Source organism: Myotis yumanensis, unplaced genomic scaffold, assembly GCF_028538775.1.
Source record: "Myotis yumanensis isolate MYYU_CA2020_CCGP unplaced genomic scaffold, mMyoYum1.0.hap1 SCAF_9, whole genome shotgun sequence".
NCBI lineage: Eukaryota > Metazoa > Chordata > Mammalia > Chiroptera > Vespertilionidae > Myotis > Myotis yumanensis.
Window position 1 is genome coordinate 37,986,866 of NW_027223760.1, and position 22,166 is coordinate 38,009,031.

At 43.9% G+C, this 22,166-nt stretch overlaps 1 protein-coding gene and 1 pseudogene across 3 annotated transcripts in view; one reads left to right on the forward strand and one right to left on the reverse strand.

The window, feature by feature from the left end:
* Positions 1 to 550: 550 nt before the first annotated feature.
* The window catches only part of CUL1 (cullin 1), a 95,541-nt gene continuing 73,925 nt past the window's right edge, over positions 551 to 22,166 (forward strand). The window contains exon 1 of one of the 3 annotated variants that reach the window (XM_070424094.1): positions 551 to 648. The gene's annotated coding sequence lies outside the window, so the exon portion shown is untranslated. Of the gene's footprint in view, positions 649 to 792; positions 867 to 1,004; positions 1,138 to 22,166 lie in introns of those variants that run through there. The other 2 variants (XM_070424095.1, XM_070424093.1) reach the window with 2 other exon arrangements.
* On the reverse strand, positions 21,320 to 21,430 carry LOC139017136 (U6atac minor spliceosomal RNA; annotated as a pseudogene).

Sequence of the window (22,166 nt, forward strand, 5' to 3'; positions counted from 1 at the left end):
AACACCACTGTTCTAGGCACACCTCATGCCATCCATGTAAGTCCTTAAATCCTATTCTGGATTTCCCTTTACAAAGATAAAGTGATTCCGTGTTAACATTTGCTAAAAAAAAAAAAAAAAAAAAGTTGGTTAAAGTTGGAAGCGGGAAGCCTGGTATAGTTTTGTTTTCGAACCGATTTTCCGGAGAGAGCGCGGTTCGGGCAGGCTCGGGCTGCCAGGTGCTGATGGCCAGGGCCTGCAGGTGTGCGGGGCCTCGGGCGGGGACGGCTCGCTCCCCGCGGCCGGCGGCGGCTCTCCCGAGCTCCTGCCCAGCTCTGCGCATCCGCCGCCAGCACTCGGCTGGGGAAGGGTCCCGACCCCGGAGGCACGCGGAGCGGGTGCAGCCGAGTTCCAGGTCGGTTCCGGCTGCACGGAGGGGTGTGCGCCGGGCGGGGCAGGAGCTGCGAGGCCCTCTCCTCAACTGTTCCGGGGCACTTTCTACCGCGGTGGGTGCCCCCCGCCGGAGAAGGCGACCCCTCCTCGTTGGGTCCGAAGTGGCGGGAAGCTGGGTCTTTGGAGGCGGCCCGGAGGCGAGGGAGGCTGTAAAACCCGGAGGAGGATCCGGAGCGCCCGCCCGTGACGGCGCGGGGCTGAGGGCCGGGTCTTCAGGTAGGAACCGGGCGGGCGGCAGGGGACCCGGGCGGGGGCCGCGGCGGCGGCGGGCGGTTTCCGGACCCCCCACCCCCGCGCTCGGGCCGGTGGGGCGATGGCGGCGGCGGTTTCCCGGCCCCCCCGCCCCAGACGCCGCCGGCGGTGCGTCCCGACCCTCCCCCACGCGCCTCTCCCGAAGGTGGCCGGAGCCGGGGAGCCGAGGAGTCGGGGAGCCGGTGAGCCGGGAGGGCGGGGAGCGGCGGAGCGAAGGCGAGAGGGCGGAGGTTGCGTGGTGCAGGCGGCGGCAGCGGCGGGAGGAGGGCCGGCGGGCGGGCAGGGGAGGAGGAGGAGGAGGCGGGGGCCGTGTCGCACGCAGCTCCAGGCGGGGCGGCCCCGGCGGCTGAGGGACGCAGCCAGACCTTGGCGGGACGGGGATTTAACCGGGGCCCAGGCCCAGCGACCAGGCGGAGACGTCGCCGGAGCCATTTCGGCAGCAGGGAAATGCGGGTGAGTGTGGCGGCGCCGGGGCCGAGGGGAGGCGGCGCAGGCCAGGCCCGGAGCCGCGGTGTCGCAGTGACGGGGCCCGCGGCGGCCCAGCCCAGGCGCCGGGCGAGGCCTGAGCTCCGAGCCGCGGCCGGGCGGAATGGCGGCGGGGCCGGGGGCTCGTGGGCGGGGGCGCCGGGGCGCGAGCGGGGCCGCCCTGAGTCCCCGCGGGCTCGGGCTCAGGGCGGCCGGGCCTGGACCACGCACCGGGAAAAAGCCCGATTCATCGCGCCGAGGCGGAGGCCTGGTGGCGACCGGGCTGGGGCGGCGGAGCTGGTGCCGTTCGGCCGTGTCGCCTCGCCTCCCGCCCCTCGTGCGGCGACCCCCGCGGGGCGTCCGGCCTCCTGCCCTTCCCCCCGCGCCCCTCGGGACCGCTCCTCCCGGACTCGTGCTCTCCAGCGAGTGCGGGGCGCCGGCCGCCCTGCTTTCCGGGTTACCCGCCGGCATTGTGGCGACGGTGCCGGTCGCTATTATTGGGTAACAGTCGCTCTTTGGCTCGGTTCCCTCGGGGGAGCGGGTCGGGGAAGCGGTGGGGATGCGAGTGCGGCGGCGGGACCGGCCAGATCCCCCGGCGCCCGCCAGTCGGGCCGGGCCTGCGCCGCGGCCTCGGCGCGCCCCCGACCCTGCGCCCCGCGGGAGCGCGCGCTGACCCCGCAGGTAACCGCGCGCGCGGCCCCGGGGCGCCTCGGCCACCTGGGGACGTGGCGTGCGGCGGACGGGGTGAGGGTCCGGAGAGGGCAGAGCTTGCTGGGCATTCCTGGAGGCCAGTCTCCAAAGTCAGGGGTTTTCCTCGGGAGCGAGCCCTCTGCCAAAAATAGGATTCTCTCCTCCGATTGGAGGGCTGCTGTCGCTTTTAGTTCGTAGTCAGGGTTAGTGTGCAAATACGGAATCGCATCAACTTACTCGCGTTTTATTTGCTCTGTGTAATGGCCCTTCCTGTGTGGGCATTAAAACCGCCCGAGTTGGGAGCGGAGTCAATGGTCACCCAGTTTTTAGAAGACATGTATCAGGGTGACAGAAGGGGAGCTGAAGTCACTTGTACTTTAAGCTTCGAGCTTCTAGAATCGAAACATACCTTAACACTCCGCAGATGCGTGCCGTTTTAAGTTTAACACTATTTGGTAACCACCCTGTCTAGCCGATGATCTGAAATCCTGGAGAGTTTGTGGGTTGTGTAAGGTTAGGGGTAAGATTATTATTTTCTTTTTTAAAAAAACAGTTGGATATGAGAATTCTATTTGTGTGTTTAACAAGTTATGAGTTATTAGGAAAATATTTTACTTGAAAAATATTTTACTGTTTGTGGCGTCTCGTGGTAGTTGGACATAGTTGCTTCGCATTTCAAATTTCGAGGCGTGCAAACAGAAGGCTGGCTCGCTTTAACTCTATTATGCCCATCTTTGGAAGTTGCAGGAGAGTGCTCATTACCTTAGAGGGGTGGCTGAATGATTCTCTTAGAATGTTAAACTATTTCTTCTTCTCATGGGTGTCATCTTTTAAGAACTATTTTGCCAAAGGTGGAGGGACTTTCTATATACTAGGTGTTTGTTTTTTTCACCATTTTATGAAAGCTCAGGTCCTTGCAAGGCATGGCCCCCATTCCAAATATGTCATCAAGAGAGCCAAAGGGCAAATGAATGCCTGAGCTGGTTCTGCAGTTTGCTTAGCTATTACAGCTCCTTAAGCTCCATTGCCTCTTACTGATTGTTATCTTCCAGAGATAATTAACTTCATCTTGATCTTCAGTACAGCCTCCTTTCCCATGAATTTCAGACTGAATTCTTTGAAGGGAGGGAATAGTCTTTATTTATTTTTGCACCCCCACCTTGGTCATGGGTACCTTGCTTGTCTTTTTGAATGAACAAATCTCCCGGAATAATCTGACGTAGTGTTTGACCACTTCTCATTTTGGCTGCAGAAACAGTCTGGGTAAGAATGCAAGCTTTATTGTGATTATTATTATAACCTCCCCAATCTAATGCAGAGCCCCAAGAGACAGATGCCCAGGTTATCTTTAGCTATGGCAATCCAGGAAAATGCCAAGGAAACAAGCTGTGAAACTTCAATTTGTGTGTGTGTGTGTGTGTGTCCCCCGCCCTTAAAACTAACTCTTAAGGTGTGGATTTTATTTTTTTCGCAACAAAGTTTGGGTCTTTCCAGCAGTTAAATATTGCAGCCTTGCCTTTAAAATGAAGTCGGTGGTAGAAGCCCTTTCCTATCGGAGAGGTGATGCAAACCCTGTAGTACCAGAGTCCTATGTGACATTTCTTACAGGAGCGACCATTCTTGGGTCCTTGAGGGCCTTGTATCAGAAATTCACTCCTGGCAAAACCAGCAGGCATAGTGTGCCTTTCTTTCAGGATGGAAAATTTAAATGGATGTGCTTGAAATTGAGGAGTTGTTGTTTGCCATTCTTCAAATGTGAATTAGGGTCCAAAACTCTTAGGAATGTGTTTGTGTTTTTACTCTGCTGTTTCAGTCCTCCATAGGTCCCAAATCCTCAGTAACTGCATCAGTCTGGAATAAAATGTCTTTGGGGAACGAATTTTGAACTTGTCTTTTAGATGTCTAGAGAAAAGAGTGTATCATTTTTAAGGACCAATTTGAAATTTATTTTGCTTTTCTTGATATCTGGTATTTTCTCAGCAAGATGTATTTTTTTGTTCGCTTTCAAAACATTAAATGAAGAATAAATCAAATTTAAATAAAACTTATGTTACTAAGGACTTTAAGCTCCCTGTTTAATATATACATTTAATGCACACTATAAACAAGATGATTATAATATGTAATGTTGTGTTTTTTAAAGTTTTCATTCACATATTTTCTGGCTCCTAAAAAAGCTGTGTGTTATTTTTGCTTAGGCATAGAACATTTTGCTTTGAGAAGACGTGGGATCTAGTTTGAGCTTAATTTTGCCGGGTGTTCATTTCAGCATTTGTAAAATGAGATGATTTTTTTAATTGACACTGTTTAAGATTTCTTTATAGGACCTCAAAGCATGGGTATGTCATAGCTTTTAACATTAATAGCATTTGGAAAACTGTCCTATACAGCATAATCTTATTCATGTTTGGAAAGTAGAGTTGTGAAGCCCAAGTTTGACAGGCATTTAAACTTTTCCCCTTGGATCTAGGAAGCAGTCCCCTCCTGTGCTTCCCCAGTTCCCAGAAGCTCCTAGGCCAGTGATGGCGAACCTCTGACACGCGAACTCATTTTTTTGGTTGATTTTTCTTTGTTAAATGGCATTTAAATATGTAAAATAAATATCAAAAATATAAATCTTTGTTTTACTATTGTTGCAAATATAAAAAATTTTCTATATGTGACACGGCACCAGAGTTAAGTTAGGGTTTTTCAAAATGCTGACACGCTGAGCTCAAAAGGTTCGCCATCACTGTGCTGTCCTCTCCTCTGTTTTTACTCTTTTTACTCATGCTCTCCCCTCTGTCTGAAGTGCCATTTCCCCTGCATGTCACCAGACTGGCTCTTGCTCCTTTAAAAAGACTCAGCTCAGCCCCTACCCTCATTCCATCCCATCCCAGGCTAGGAGACTTCCCTGGGATCCCGAGTCCCTGCCTGAGTCACCGTCCCAGTACTTAATCCTTTGACTGGACTTGGTGATTTCTCCCACTACCAGGGGTGGGCAAACTTTTTGACTCGAGGGCCACAATGGGTTCTTAAACTGGACCGGAGGGCCGGAACAAAAGCATGGATGGAGTGTTTGTGTGAACAAATATAAATTCAAAGTAAACATCATCACATAAAAGGGTACAGTCTTTTTGTTGTTGTTTTATTCATTTCAAACGGGCTGAATCCGGCCCGCAGGCCGTAGTTTGCCCACGGCTGCACTAGACTCACCTCCTTTAGATCAGGGACCGTATGGTGCCGTAACACATTGCCCACATAATGTGCATTCATGTAACTCCTACTTCCTTCGTGAACATCCTCCCAGTTTAAACCTTTACTAAGCCCATGAAGTGTAGGTACTATTGTTTGGTCCACCTTACAGCATATAGGTTAACAAACAGGCTTTGAGTGGTTAGGGTCAGGCGTGGTCGGTGGTCAGGCCTGAGATACAATAAAGCACAGGGCCTCCAGAGCCCCAGCTTTTAACCAGACTCTCCCTAAGAATGGGATTTATATGAAGGTGGAAGAAAAGAAAAGATCAAAATGAAAATGCTCTAAGGATTGACATCTGATCATTGATAATTATGACAGTTCATTATGCAGAACTTGGTCGACTACCAAGAATGAGCTTATTCTTCTTGGTCTTTTAGTAACGGGTGGACATTGAAGGAGAAGAGTAACTGGGATAGAAATGAACAATTCTGGAACTTTGGGACTGTTATTAAGTTGAGTGTGAAGTTTGTAAAACCATTTACGATTGTTCGTTCAGATCTAACAAGCTGCAGTTTTTGAAAAGGCTTGTCTCAGAATATGCTTTGGAAAATAGATTGTATGAAATGTATGCAGCCATTTAAAATGTGTGTGTATACATTGGTGAACATATTTAAAGTTGTAAGAATGGTTGTAATTTCAGGGTGGTAAGCTTTGTGCTTTTAAAATATATATTTAAAAAAATTTTTAAAGCACAAAGATAACACAGATGATCCCAGAATGGAGAAAGCCTCTCAAAGCACCACACCAAAAGTAGGAACTGTTAAAGAAATTATTCATTTGTTTACTTTAAAATAACTAAACTTCTATATGTTAAAATACCATAAATAGAATTCAAAGGCAAAAGGCAAACTCAGAAAAATTTTGTAACTTACGAGCAAATTTACTTACCTTGCTCGAGATGGCTTATAAAAAAAAGGAGCAGGAAACATGAAAAAAATTTCAGCTTCCCAGAAATCAGTGAGATACTGTGTTTTAATAATTCGGCATACATTAAAAAAATTCAGCTTCTAGTGAGGGTGCAGAGAAATGAGCCTACTTATATGTTGCTAGAAAGTATAATTCAGTATGATTTTTCTGAGAAATATGTAACAAAAGCTTATAAAATATGCATGTACTTTGAAATAGCTAATCTAAGGGTTTAGTCTAAGAAAATATAAAAAAATGACAAGTAGATTAATATTCTGTCATAGGTACACTGTTTAACTAATGCCCTCTTACTGAGCATTTGTTTTCAGTTTTTTGCTAGTAAGGATGATTGTTTCAGCATTGTTTAGATAAGTCTTTCCATTTCTCTAATACTGTATTTAATGAATATTCAGCAATTATAAAATGACAAAACATGCTATACAACAACACATATAATCTATAAAAAATTCTTTTGGTGTGAATAAATGCATTAAAAAAGATAATAAGCCAAAATGTTAATAGTGATTGTCTCTGAGCAGCAGAATTATGGGTCATTTTTAGTTCATTCTTTTTTTCCTCCAGTTTTGTACAGTGCACGTGTATTTATAATGCAGTGAATTAATTTATTAAAAAAACAAAAAGCAGTAGAAGCTGTGGGCCTACTTGGGAGCAAGATGTTTCCGCTTAGTTTCATGCTGAGATCATTCGGTGTTCGCTTTACTAGCAGACCCCTTTCCAGGTCTATCCCCCCACCCCCCTAGAGGTAAATATTTGACTTCCTGCGGGCTGTATTTCCTGGGTCTGTTTCTCTTTTGCTGGTCTAATCTTCCCATTCTTTCCCTCATATCTTAATCCCTCAACTACTTCCCGTGCCCTAAAGTTTCATGCCCTCCATAAAGCTGTCTTAATCTTCTGAAAGGCACTTATGTTTGTATTTTATTAAATTGTACTACTGGATTATGTGCTGATGAATCATCTTCAGTTTCCTCTCCTTAGTGGTATTGTGAACTTCTATCCCTTTTTGCCACTTCACACCTTTTAGTGATGTACTTTAAAATTGAATGTTTAAACCTATTGTCATTATGCTTAAGAAATACATTTACTTTAAAAATTAAATACTTTTGGTGCAGTTTGTGCTATAGCTTGGAAAATTGATTTACCGTTGATTTAAGCAATGTCTTCTAAATGACACATATTAGGGATACTATTGGAATTATGAGAAAATGGGTGCACAGAAATGTGTCACCAAATGCTGGGGGGGGGGGGGGGTATGCCTTTACTATATAGGAATTGGTTAAGTATATGCTAGCAAAAATAGTTAAGTGTGCCTGGTAGCAAAGCCAGAGACCTCAGCTCCCCTCCCTGTAGGATGGAGGCCTCCTATGGATGGGGGTGACAAACCAGCCACAGCCCACATATGTGTCGGTTCTAAGTGGAACTCCAGGAGTAGAGTTCCAGTTCAGGCTCTTTCCTTCCTTGAGCCCTAAGCTCATGTTGGGGAACTAGGAAATGCTTGGTTTGAGGAAGGGTGGAGAAGAAAAAGTCTGAGTGGTTTCTTCTGACTTCAGGCTTACATATTTAAAATCTGTACACGACTTACAGGTTCATCCTACATGTGATACCACCATGTATTCAGTGCTTAGGTATGTACCACATGCCAGGCTGACGCAAGACAGTGACTCTGGAGTTGCTCTACTCAGCTTGGTTCTTGCGAATGTCTCACTGTGGACACTGGCACAGAGATGTTTTCCTAGTTATTCATTAGATGGAGACTCCGCAAATCAGGGGGCCTTCTGTTTGATAAAAGGGAAGGCTTAGGGATACAGAAGACACCAAGCCTGCTGAGCAGTTTTTCCAGGAGTTAGCTGGGACCTTTGTAAATGTGTGGTAACTGCCCTGGTGGGGTTGGGTTGGGTTGGGTTTGGTTTAGTGGGGGCATAACTGCCTGTGAAGCATTGGACGTTATGAATTGTTTGTTTTGGTTACTGTTATTTTTATAATGTGGGGAAGAAAGAAATTCTACCTCCACCCTAATTAAACTGACATGAGACAGATTAAAAAGAGAAAATAACCAAATTTAATTACATACCTATATATGAGAACCCCACATGCATGAGAGAGTTAGAGACCCCAGTGCATGAAGAGGTTCAGAGGCAGAAAGTTAGCATGAGTTGTGTATGGCATTCTGAGCAAAGGATGAGGGAGGCACCTAGAGCTTCAGAGGGGAGGAGAGTCATTCACAGGATGATAAGAGCAGATAGATGTTCAGTAATTACATGGAGGTTTGCCCCGCCGTATAGATAGGTCATAAAAAGTTATTTCTGGTGATAGCTCTTATTATGGGCAAGGCCCCAAACTTAAATTGTTTAAGGGAGAGATAGAAGTTTCTCATGAGCTGGCAGAGTTTCCATTGCCTCCAACTCAAAGTAGTCCACATGCCAAAGTGGCACATCCCGGGGAGGCCTCTTCTGAGTCTCTTCACTGCTCAAGGAGCTCAGCTGTAGCACTCCATGTGCCACTGCATTTTCAGTATTTTCACTTACCTGTGTAGAGTGTTATTTGCCCTATGTTCCTTGACGTGGAAGGCATAGGAGTGGGACAGGAGAGCTGAATAAGTAAGTTTAGGAAATGCCAGGTTGAGGAGTCTTTAATATGTCTCTCTCTCTCTCTCTCTCTCTCTATATATATCCTATCTAATAAAAGAGAAGCATGGTAATTAGCCGTACCTCCCCTACCCTTCCCATTGGCTAATCAGGGCGATATGCAAATTAACTGCCAGCCAAGATGGCGGCCGGGAGCCAGGCAGCTTGAAGCAAACATGAGGCTTGCTTGCTTCAGTGACGGAGGAAGCCAACGTTCCCCGCCTGCCGCTGCTGGCCTCTGAGCTTGCAGTTTGAAACATTGTTACAAATATAGAAGCTAAACAAAACCCCAGAAACCTGCTTTCAGCCAGCCAGGATCTCAGAGCTGGAGTTGAAACAGTGTTTCGATTATAGAACCCAAACAAACCAGATACCTGCTTTTAGCAGCCGAGGCCTCAGAGCTGGAGCCAAGCCTCAGAGCTAAAGCTGGCCCAGAATAAAAAAAAAAAAAAAAAGAAAGGAGCGGTTGGGAGCTTCAGTCACCCGCCAGCCTGAAAACAGCCCTCAGCCCCTCACCCAGGCTGGCCAGGCACCCAAGCGGGACTCCCACCCTGATCCAGGACACCCTTCAGGGCAAACCAGCCAGCTCCCACCTGTGCACCAGGCCTCTATCCTATATAGTAAAGGTAATATGCCTCTCAGCACCGGGATCAGCGGAGCCACGAGGCCTCCAGGCACCGGGATCAGCGTGACAGGGGAAGGCGCCCCAACCCCCTGATCAGCCCTGCTCTGTGCCTGATAGGGGGGAGCTCCCCAACCCCCTGAACGCCCTGCGGCTCTGTGTGTGACAGGGTGCGGCGCCCCTCCCCCCCCACGGGCCCTGCTCTGTGTGTGACGGGGCAGAGCCATAACCTCCCCATTGGCCCTGCCCTGAATGTGACAGTGGCAGCGCCCGAAACCCCTGATCGGCCCTGCGCTGTGGGTGATAGAGGGTGGCGCCCCCCCCCCCCCCCCCACGGGCCCTGCTCTGTGTGTGACGGGGTAGAGCCATAACCTCCCCATCGGCCCTGCCCTGAGTGTGACAGGGTGCAGTGCCCCAACCCCCTGATCCGCCCTGCTCTGTGTGTGACAGGGGGCGGTGCCCCAACTCCCCTATCGGCCCTGCTCTGTGAGTGACAGGGGGGAGCTCCCCAACCCCCTGATTGGCCCTGCTCTGTGCGTGACGGGGGTGGCGCCGCAACCTCCCCATCGACCCTGCCTTGAGTGTGACAGGGGGCAGTGCCCCAACCCCCCAATCGGCCCTACCCTGAGTGTGACTGGGGGTGGCATCGCAACCTCCCGATCCACCCTGCTCTGTGCATGACAGGGGGCGGCGCCCCAATTCCCCAATCAGCCCTGCTCTGAGCCCAACCAGGGGCTGCACCTAGGGATTGGGCCTGCCCTCTGCCACCCGGGAGCAGGCCTAAGCCAGCAGGTCGTTATCTCCCGAGGGGTCCCAGACTGCGAGAGGGCACAGGCTAGGCTGAGGGACCCCCGAGTGCACAGATTTTTGTGCACCGGGCCTCTAGTGTGTGTGTGTGTGTGTGTATATATATATCCCTATATTTTACACTATGTATGTATAGGGTGTGTACATATATGGATATAAGGTAATCCCCAATTTAATAAATAGCTTTTGAGGGAAGAAAACCCTACTCCTGTATTAAAGAATGGGTTTTATTTTGTTGAGCTCTGATTTTGGAATCAGAATGTTAACAATTATGTGACTTGCAGTAGAGATGTATGTAGTAAATTGCTGTGTTCATTTTCCTGGTCTTTGGTGGGATTCTGATTAGCATTTTGAAACACTAGTGTTCTTTGGGAGTATGGGATCCTAATGAGTACAGTTATAGGTCTAGTTGTCTAGAAAATAACTGTTTCACTTTATTCCTTGTATAAATCTGAATCGTAAATGCTATTACAGGAAGGATCTAAAACAAATTTAAAGCACATGGATCGTCATTAATCCAGGACTCATGAGCAGCAACAACAGAATCAAAGCTAGAGTTATTCTCACTTTCTTGGTGGTGTCATATGTAAGTGTACTGCATTTGAAAAGCCTTTCAGTCTGTTGAAATTCAGACTTTCCTTCTCCTCTTAAAGGTTTTCTAGATTCTGTCCCATACCTTCTTTCTTCTACATTCTAGCTCAGTGGTTTCCAGAATGTGGACACTTCACATGACATGTGAGGGCACATTTGTTTGGGAAACGGAACCAGCTCTATTTTCTAAAGCATTTTGGCTTCTTAAGGAAGGGATATAACCTGCAGCATTTTCCAGACTTCTGGGCCCACTTACCCTTATTTTTGTTGAATGATCTCTTTCATTAGCTTCTACGGTGAGTACTGTGCTCTTCAATTCTGTCTTTTCTTCTGCTGATGGACATTCAGGAGATATCTCTTTGACTTGATTCTGCTCTAGCTTATTTTGTTGTGAGGTTTTTCCATTTATGTTGGCTCCTTGACTTCCAGCTGAGCCCCCAGCTTCATGTGGCCCTCACATCCTCATTTCACCTGTATTCATGATTTGTCGTGGCTTCTGTGACTATGAAGTCTGCCCCCAGTGGGTGTTTGAGTCACCATGATTTGGTAGAGAGAGCTCTGCTCCCAGTCCTTGTTGGTCCTTTACCATATAACCTACCTCATCCCCTTAGGCTCAGAAAGTACTCAAGTCCAGTTGTGTGCACAGTCCTGGCCTGCTGCATGGCTCACTTACAGCTGTGTGTTGGTCCTGGCTGTTTGGCCTGTCCCGGATCTTCAATCTGGCAGTATTTGAAGGAAATTTCAGTAAAGCAAATGAATTTGGGGAAATTTTGTTAACTTTGAGATTTTACTTACCTATAGTAAGTGATAAATGTAGATTTAAAAATATATATATTTTTATTGCTATCAGAGAAGTAGGGAGAGGGAAACATCAATGATGAGAAAAAAATCATTGGTTACCTGCCTCCTGCAGGCACCACACTGTGGATGGAGCCCACAACCCAGGCATATACCCTGGCTGGGATTTGAACCATGACCTCCTGGTTTCACAGGTTGATGCTCACCCATTGAGCCACATTGGCTGGGCTTGTAGAAATTTTTGTTTGATAGGCTGATTAAATGTCTGATTAAAGAAGTTGCAGATTATAACCAACAAACCATATGTTACACTAACGTTTCTTTAGAAACTGTGGATGTGGCATTAAGATGAACGTCCACATTGCTTTATATGGTAGTGGATAGGTGAAAATGTGTGTATCTGTGTGTAACTAGGACAGTAGGCTCCCTTAGTAGTTGTAGTGAGATGTGATTTTTTTTAAAAAATTGATTTCAGAGAGGAAGGGGGGAGGGGAGAGAGAGAGATACGGAAACATCAGTTATGAGAGAGAATCACTGATTGGCTGCTTCCTGCACGCTCCACACTGGGGTTCAAGCCTGAAACCCTGGCATATGCCCTGACCAGGAATTGAACCATCCTGGTTCATAGATGGATGCTCAACCACTGAGCCACGAGGGCTGGGCTGAAACGTGATTTTTAAAACACATTCTGATGATTCCTTTTGACAGCAGTGAATCAAGAACTTCAGTGTTTACATTAAAAATAACTTTTTTTCAAAATTCAGAGCATTAGTTTGTTTTGTCCACAGTCTGGTGTAGACTGAGTCTGAGTGCCTACTCAGTGTGTAATCTGAAAATAGTGAGTCCTATAATATGCTGCTTTGTATAGTTCATTGCATTTATGCTTCGCAGAAGTTGCTTTATATGCAAAGTTTTGATATGTGTTTTATTTTAGAAATTTGAATTGTGTTTGGAAGCCCAAGTCCTCTGTAGTGTCCCTTTTTAATATATGAGTTATTGATAAAAACTATATGGAAAATCTGGATTTTGTGATTCTGATGTTCTCTTAAAAAAATAATAACTACATGCCTGCCGGTTTGACTCAGTGGTTGAGTGTAGACCCATGAACCAAGAGGTCACCGTTTCAGTTCTCGGTCAGGACACATTCCTGGGTTTCGGGCTCGGTCCCCAATGGGGGATATGCAGGAGGCAGCCTATAGATGATGTTTCTCATTCATCATTCTTTCTCATCGATGTTTCTATCTCTCTATCCCTCTCCCTTCCTCTCTCTAAAACTCAATAAAAACGTATTTTAATAAATATTAGCTACATTTTTAACTGGGAACATGGTTTGATAGTTTTTTCAAAATAAGCGATTTGAAGCATAAGCGTGAAAGCCTTGCCTGAGAAGATACACAGCTAATGCGTCTTGACTAGAAGCTGTTCAGTGGAAAACCTCGAGAAAATGCTAGAAGTTGGAATCTGTGGTAGAATCATCTTCTAAGGTGAAACTGATGCTGCAGGTTTTATCATGTTTTCGCCTTTGTGTAGATATTTTTTTAAAAGCCCCCCCTCCCTGCTTCCAGAAAACCTCTTGAAGGTTATCAAATGGCATACTTTCATGAGTGCAGAAGGTTTACTTACATGATTGAGAGACTGAATCTAATGATTCTTATTGATCTGAGCCCAGGTTTAAACACACACTTGTTTATTCTATACCTCCAATACCTTTTCCCCAATGTGTACAGTGTCTGAAAATACTAAATTTGCAAGTACTTTGTGTTATTATAGTAGTTGCTAAGGATATTTGCAACAAGATGCTTTTTATCAAGTGCAGCACTGAACATGAGCACAGAATGGGTGCAGATCTCTGGCAGGTGGACCCACAAGGGCACTAGTAGGTAGCAGGCAGCAAGCTCGTTGTGACCCTAAGTAGTCAGGACTGTCGTCCATCCACCTAAAAGAGGGCACCACTTGATTACCCTAGGTACCTTCAATAGGGAGAATACCGGTAAATTGTATTCAAATCAAATCAAAACATAAATGCTCCAAATCAGAAAAGGAGCATGGTGGGAGGAGGACAATATCCTTTTTAAACCAATTGGTAGTGAAATGGGAAGTGTCTTTGAAAGGTCAATTAGGTAGGGAAAATTGCTGATTGGAGTTTTTGAACTTAGGGTTAATTTATTTGTGTTAGTCGAGTGAAAAGGCTTGAAAACCTGGATTGGGTGAATAACGTTGTTCCCTAGAGTTGTGGTAGCTTTCCAAATCTTAGCAGATATTATTTCGAGGCTCAGCACTCACCATCTACTGGTATGTACAGACTTCACCACGCACGCGGGCAAGTTGGAAATGAATTTTGGAAACTGTGAGTTGAAGCTCATTTCATTTAAGAGTTCCAGCATTTGTAGCAGGATAATGCTGCCTTTGTAAGCAGCCCTCCTGGCTGTACCTCGCCAGCAGAAGCGGGACTTGCCGCCTGCATGTAACATGTGATTGTGCCTCCCCAGCTGAAGGCCTAGATTTCCACCCTCAGTGACCTTAGGATGTTCCTGCATCACTAGCATCTCTGGAGGGGGAAAAAAACCCACTTGTTTTTTATATTTGTGAATGTGTTTCTTTGGGCCCTTAGAATGATCCCAAACACACACAAACATAACCGAAATCAAAGATGCACTGAAGAACATTGACCTTATGTTCTGTGAGCTCTATTCTTTCTGTTTCACTGTTTGAAATGTTCCATTGCCATTTACTGAGTTACTGTTATGGCCCACATGGATTGCAGTTCTCAATTTGAAAAACATTCATAGTGTAGATAATCAGGATCAAATCTAGTATCACTTTTCCTTGTTTTAACATGAATGAAAATGCTTTGTAATAAAATATGTGCAAGCTAGATCATTGAAAAACGTGTTCATAAAATTGTGCTGAAACTAAGACTTGAAATTTGGTCCTTAGCAGTTAAAAGTAGTTTATGTGGATAAACTATCTATAGCACCTGTTAAATACTAAGTGCAATACTAAGTGCCCATGGTCATCTTCAAGTTTTTGTGTTTTTAAAGCAATGTATATTAGTGATGCTTGATACCCTACTTGAAAGTCACATGGTAATTAAAACAAAGAATTTATATGCTGACTAAATTAAAAAGCAGTTATGTCCCAGCTGGCATGGCTCAGTGATTGAGAGTCAACCTATGAACCAGGAGGTCACGGTTCCATTCCCAATCAGGGCACATGCCCGGGTTGCTGGCTCAGTCCCCTGTGTAGAGCGTGCAGGAGGCAGCAGATCAGTGATTCTCTCTCATCATTGATGTTTCTGTCTCTCTCTCCCTTCCCTTCCTCTTTGAAATAATATATACTAGTATACACACACACACACACACACACACACACACACACACACACGGTATTTATTTTAAAGAATCAGTTACGAATTAAACAATATTTAAGGCTTTGAGTGCTTGTATGTGGATTTTAGGATTTTAAAATGACCCTTTTTTATTAATTGTTCAAGTACCAAATCTAAGATAATGAAAACAGTTTCCTAATACTAAGATGTTCATAGAACAAAATTATATGCTTAATGACATCTGAAGTTTCTCATAACTATAAATATGCATGTCTTTAGGGGAATGAGTTAGAATAGCATGTTTCTGTATTATATAATTAGAAGGACAAAGATTGATCTCCAGTGGAAGGCAGCTATATTAATTTATTTAGTGTAAGTACTAATTTCAAAGCTCTTCTGGATGCACAGAAGTTTCATATGAGATTGTTACTGTAAATAATTATCGGTGGCACATTATTCTTGAATAAGGTTTATTTTGGAAGTTGAAGCATGATAGTTGTCATGCTTCCATTATAAGCTTATAATAATTATGATTGTAATCTACTAGTTTTAGAATTTAAAAGGAAACTTAAGTCTCACTCATACTTTCATTGTAAAATGGCGAATGGGAATGATAAGTCACCATATTATCCTAGCCAGTCTGGAATCCTCCTGTGACACAGACGCCAGTTTCCTGTTGGTTTCCATCAGTGACCAATCGAGCATCTTCTCACACTGTTTGAGTGGGCCGTTTCTACAGGGGTATAACCTGGCATCCACTCTGTTGGAGACACATTCTCCAAGGCCACTATCTCCTGGCAGTGACTTTTTCATAATAAACCTTCTCTTTCATTTATGATTTATTGCAGAACTTGGACACTGTCAGGGACTGGAACGTTCATAAAACTACCCTCCTTCGGCTTCTGTTTTCTGGCCTCCTGGTGCTCCTACCTTTGTACTCTCTGTCTCTAGTGTCTGTCTCTCTCTCTCTCTCTCGGTTTCTCTCTCTTTGATGGGAGGTGGGAACTCATTTTCTTGTGTCCCTTAAATATAAACTTCAGTCCTCATCTCTATTAAATTCTTTCTTTATACTTTGAGAATTTTATTTGCATTGATGCCAACAATTTTTTACCTTTTTATGCATTACTTAAGGTGTGATTTTTCTTTGGGCTAGAGTTCTAAATTGCCTGCTTGGACATTTTCATTTTGGTGTTTTGTTTTGTTTTAATCACTTCACATTTACCCTATCTAAAATTAAGCTCTTTATATGTCTATTGGCCATCTGTACATCCTCTTTGGAGAACTGCTATTTAGGTCATTTGCCCGGTTTTAATTGGATTGTTTGTCTTTTATTTTGGTGTTGAGTTGTATAAATTCTTTATATATTTTGGATATTAAGCCCCAATGGGCCCCAACGAGAGCGGGATGGTGGAGCAGGTGAGTGGGCAGCACCCGATCACCCCGCAGGCCAGCGGGGAGCAGGGCCGCCACCCGGCTCCCAGGCACCAAGGGAGCCGGGCAGGGGCCTGATGACTCAGGTGGAGGGGGGCACACGCTGCCCAGAGGTCAGCTGGGACCTGCCCTTCCACGCCAGACACTTGCACTTCGATCACTGGCCAGGCCTAGGGACCACACCATGCATGAATTTCATGCACTGGGCCTCTGGTAGGGGGATAAAAGGTGATGGGAAAAAATAAAAAGATTTCGAGAGACTAAGGAGAAATAACTATGTGAGATCCTAGAAAAGCATTGGTGAAATTTACATAAAGTCTTTAGTTACATTAATAGCAATTAATTAATTAAGTTAAGCTCTTCATCTTCCCTCTAGATTTAGGCTTCTTCACATAACTTGTTTAAGAGAAATTCTCTTTAAAATATCACCTTTCTCTTTGGGGTTCTCTTTTAACGCCCTTTACCCCTGGGGTTTGCTAGCCTGAGAATTTTTAAAGATTGTTCAATTTAGTGATATAAAGGTTTTATATGGACAGATTTAGGAATGTCTGGATGATCATTATTTAACCTAGAACTGCCCATGAAATTTTACTTGTGAGTTGGTATTATTTACTATTACAGTATTGCCAGGTGTTACCTAAAGCAGAGGGTACAGTTAATTGTTTGAGATACTATTGGCTAAATATGGCTCACAAATACTTTTTTTTAAAATAGATTTTTATTGATTTCAGAGAGGGAGAGAGAGGGAAGGAAACATCAATGATCAGCTGCCTCCGGTATGCCCCCTACTGGGATCACGCCTGCAGCCTGGGCATGTGCCCTTGACTGGAATCGAACCCAGAAACCCCTCAGTCCCCAGGCAGATGCTCTGTCCATTGAGCTAAACCAACCAGGGCTCACAAATACTTTTATAGCTTTTACAGTGTAATATTTGTTTTTTTTATAACCATAAAAGATGTCAAATAAAGTAGAGCAAACATGTCCACCTCTGAGAATTACAAGTTAACTCATTTAACGTATTACCTACTTCAGATCTAGAGTGGGTTTTATACTGTCTGTACTTTCTACATATTGCTGAGCATAAATGATACTGGTAATAGCTGTCATGGAGTAGTGCAGATATCTGTGATTTTGTGGTGGCAAAGTCAGGTGCTGCTAAGACTCCTGTGCTCTGTTACCTTCATTCATGATTGGAGGGATTGTTCTTTCAGTGAGAGGTTAGTGAAAAACAAGATGGAATTTTTCCCCATCTACATTCACAATTCCCTGAATTCTGTCCCTGGTCCCCCACTGGAGTCTCACTTGAACCCAGCTTATCTAACCCTGTTTCTTCCTCCCCCTAGGTATGTAACTATTTTTAATTTATAGTTTATCCTCCCATTTTGTTCTTTTTAAAAAGCAAAACATGTAGCTATACCTATGTGTTAGGGTGTACCCACTTCAACACCAGCAGTGCACGCGCATACACACACACACACACACAGAACCTTGCTTTTTTCAGTTAATGTTTCCACTAAGAAATCACTGTATTATTATCAGTAAGAGGAGAAGAGGTCATCTTTTTTTAACTGCACGATGCTTCATTTTGTGGATACGAATAATTTAGTCCTTCTATCCCTCTTGATGGGTTTTGGGTTGACTTCCAGTCTTTGCAGTGATTCGACTTGAGTTTATTACTTGTGGTTTTGGGCCAGTTTATTTTTGGGGGAGAGACTCCTGGAAGTGAGATTACTTGGTGAAAGGGTAAATGCATCTGTAATGTCCTTAGATACAACCCAGTTTCTGCTGTGTCATTGAGCATTCCCACCAGCAATCATTAAGTTGTTTTGAATTTTTAATGTACTGTCTGAGATTCTGGAACCCAGAGATAAATTTCTGGAGGTTTGAAAATATAAGTTTGAGAGAGAGCCCTTGTCATCCTTAATCTGTTCTTACCCATGCCACTCATATCCCATCCACTCACCATAATTCCTACTGGGTTTGGTTTTAAGCATCTGGCCTTCCTTTCCCATTGTTGGGCATTTAAGTTGAGCCTGTATCTCAACCCTAATAACCTCCCGGTTAATTTCATTGCTCCCAGGTCCCAGTCATCCCAATTCCACAGAGCTCTCAGACAAATGTTTCTAAAGCTTTCTTGATCTTTGTGGCCTGGAATGATTTCTCTCAGACCCTCTGAGCTTGTATTGCAGTTTTTGTCTGTACCTTTAATATGGCAGTAAATCCTATATGCCACCTGACAGCTCTAGTAGCTTCAGCTAAATCTTCTAAATTACATTGTCACTTGTTTATATATGTTGCAGTAGAGTATGAGCCCCCCTTTATCAGTAACATCTTAAATAGCAGCTCTTAAAGTTTCTGTCCAGCAGAATACTTGATACAACAGCCTTTCTTGCTGAGGCCCCCTCAGTATGCCGAACCTAGTTATTTTGTAGAGATACATGTCTTTGTGTGAATGACTTGAATTTGACTCATAAATGTTTATAGCTAGCATGCTTTAAAGCTGGGTGTTTTTTTTCTTAACAGCTTTATTGGTGTATAATTCACATACAATAAAATTAACTAGTTTTATTAAATGTATAATTTAGTGATTTTTAGTAAAGTTAGAGTTCTGCAGCCATCAAAGTTCAGTTTCAGAACATTTCCATCAACCACAGAAGATCCTTGTGTCTGTTTGTAGTCACTCTCCATTTCCATTCCAGCCAAGCACTAATCTACTTCCTGTCTCTGTAGTTTGCCTGCTCTGTGGACTTCATATGATAAATGGAATCATGTAATATGTGGTCTTTGCATCTGGCTATCACTAGTGTAATGTTTTGGAGGGTCATCTATGCTGTAGCATGTGTCATTACTTAATTTTTCTTTTTTTTTTTTTTTAAATTCTCACCCAAGGCCATGCTTATTGATTCTTAGAGAGAGGGGAAGAGGCCGGGGAGAGAGATAGATATCCATGTTAGAGAGAACATTGATTGGTTGCCTTCTACGAGCCCCGACCAGGGATCGAACCCACAACCTGGGTATGTGCCTAGACTGAGAATTGAACCTGCAACCAACCGGGCCACACCAGCCAGGGCATTACTTCATTTTTCATTGTCAAATAGTATTCTTTTTAAAATATATATATTTTTATTGATTTCAGAGAGAAAGAGAGGGGGAGAGAAAGAAACATCAATGATGAGAGAGAATCATTGATTGGCTGCCTCCTGCACACCCCCCACCCTCAAGCCCACAACTCGGGCATGTGCCCCTGACCGGAATCGAACCCGGGACCCTTCAGTCCGCAGGCTGGCGCTCTATCCACTGAGCCAAACCAGCCAGGGCCAAATAGTATTCTTTTGTAGGACTGTGACATTTTGCTAATCTATTCACCCACTAGTGGACATTTGGGTTCCACTTTGGGCTATTATAAATATGGTGCTATGCACATATTTGGGTGGACATATGTTTTGTTTGGAAAGGTAGACATGGCGTAATGGAATTGATGGGTCATGTGATAAATTCATGTTAACTGAAGGTGGTCTTTTAATACCCCAAATGTTTAATTATTAACTTTGAGAAAAGATATAAACAAAGCAAATTGAATAATTCTGATACATTCAGGTCTTTGGAATCTGGCTTGGTTGTTTGAGAAATAGCAGAACCCATTTCCAATTTGAGCATGTGTTTCTGTTGCTCCTCTTACTTTATAGACATGGATTTAAAGATTTTGAATGATTTTAAGTAGAGACAAACTCAGCTCTTATCTCTGGAAAGCCATCTGTTAAAATATTAATTGGAATTTTTTATACTTGCCATCTGTAATTACTTGAACTTAATTATAATGAATCTCTTTTGTATAGAGATGGAATGATATATTTAAATGTTACAAGTAAGTATAAGTTCTGCAAGCCTTGAATTTTCATTATGAAGTCCCATAGGCTTATCAAAGGTAGCCTGGTAGATGTGCAATAGAACGAACCCTCATTATTGAAGTACAACCAAGTGGGCTCCATATACAGGGTTTTTAAGTTTAGATTCCTTCTTGATTAAAAGAATGAAATTTGCCCAACTGGTGTGGCTCAGTGGTTGAGTGTTGACCTATGAACCAGGAGGTCACAGTTTGATTCCTAGTCAGGGCACATGCCCAGGTTGTGGGCCCAATCCCCACTGGGGGGGTGTACAGGAGGCAGCCAATCCTTTCTCATCATTGATGTTTCTGGGTCTCTCTCCCTCTCCCTTCTTTGAAATCAATAAAAATATTTTAAATGAAATTTAAAAATAAGTATCATTCAAATACTAATTAATGAATATTCAAATGAAGTAAAAAGCTGTACATAGTTTGGGAATGTAAGTATAAATAAACTTCCAGTTCATGATTTTGCTGGTCTTCGTTGTCCTGTTGATTTGCAGTCATTTGGACTTGTCATTAAATAGTCATGTCCTGAATCTTTCGAATGTCTTTGTTGTAATTGCAAATTGAAGAGGAAGTCTTGGTAGCTGGCGCCTTTTACAGAAAGGTAGCACACCCCATCACCTTCTGTGGAAACAGCTTGCGGTGGGGAGTGGTTGATGGAAAGAACACAGCTTTAGAACCCAAATACTGGGTCTGGGTCTGAATCCCTACCACGTATTAGTAGAGTGTCTTTGGGCAAATTATTTAATATCTCTGAGCCAGAGTTTCCTCATTTGTAAGAAGTATATAGTACCATACAGATAATAAGGTTATTGTACCAGTAAGTGTTCAGTGAGACAAAGTATTAAAGCCCCTATTGGCACAGAGTTTAGCATTCTAACCTCTAGTAAATATTACACGCTTTCCTTACAGAGTTAGTAAACTGACATGGAGCAAGCAGTTTTATTTGATGGACACTACGTAGGGGTGGGCATGGGTGTGGGAGAGTATATAAGGTGGTCATGGAGTCTATTCATTTAATAGAATGAATAACTGTTTGTGTTTTAGAAATTAACCTGGGCAGAATGTGGGGGATGGGTTAGAGGAGGTGAGACTGGTGACAGACCAATGAAGAGACTTGCTAGTGACCCAGGTGAGAGATCCCAGCCATCACATCATTTCACCCGCAAGAGTGTATATATCTAATAAGTATGGTATTTTGGGTTTTGAATTTTCTAAGCATAAGCACAGGAAAACCATGGTGGCCAGTGCCTTAACCAAATCTGTATTATATGGTCATTTACAGTGTCTTCCCATCTTTATCTAGGGGATTGCTAGCCTTCTTTCCCCTCATAGAAGAACTGTTTTTTTCTTTTAAATCTTATGTATAGGAGTGGTATCATACTCTGATTCCTCTGTCACATTTTTCACTAAGAACTCTTTCTACAATTCCTGTTGAAATATAGATCTGAAGTTGAAGCACTGTGTGTGTGGTCCATTGTGACTCTCCCACAATTTTTATTGGTCAATTCTGTCAGTGGAACATGGGGTTGTTTCCAGGTTTGGGATTTTTGTTGTCGTTCTCATAAAACAGTGCCACAAATTCATGTATCTGCATATTTCCTGATATACATATGCAAAGTGTGTGGGTCTAAATCGTTTGTTTTGCTGGTGGTGTTCATACTTCTAACCTAGTCTCAGAAAACAGTTAATGGCTTTATTGAGTGATACCCAGGATCATTTCTATTTTAACCAGATTTAAAATGTCACTAAACTAGAAAGGCTAAACCTAGTTTTGTTTTATGTGTTTATTTCATAATTTTTAAAAATTGGTTATGGGGGGAGGGAGGGCAAGAAACATCTATCGGCTGCCTCCCTCATGCTCCCTGACCAGGATCTAACTCGAAACCTAGGTATGTGCCCTGATTGAGAATTGAACCCACCACCTTCTGGTGCACAGGACAGCGCTCCAACCAACTGTGCCACACTGGCCAGGGTGTTTTATTTTTTTAACAGTGAAGTTTAACTGTATTTTCATTAACTTGAATATAGACTTTCTTTCTAGAAGATATTGTAAAATTTTTATCTTTTTTCTTT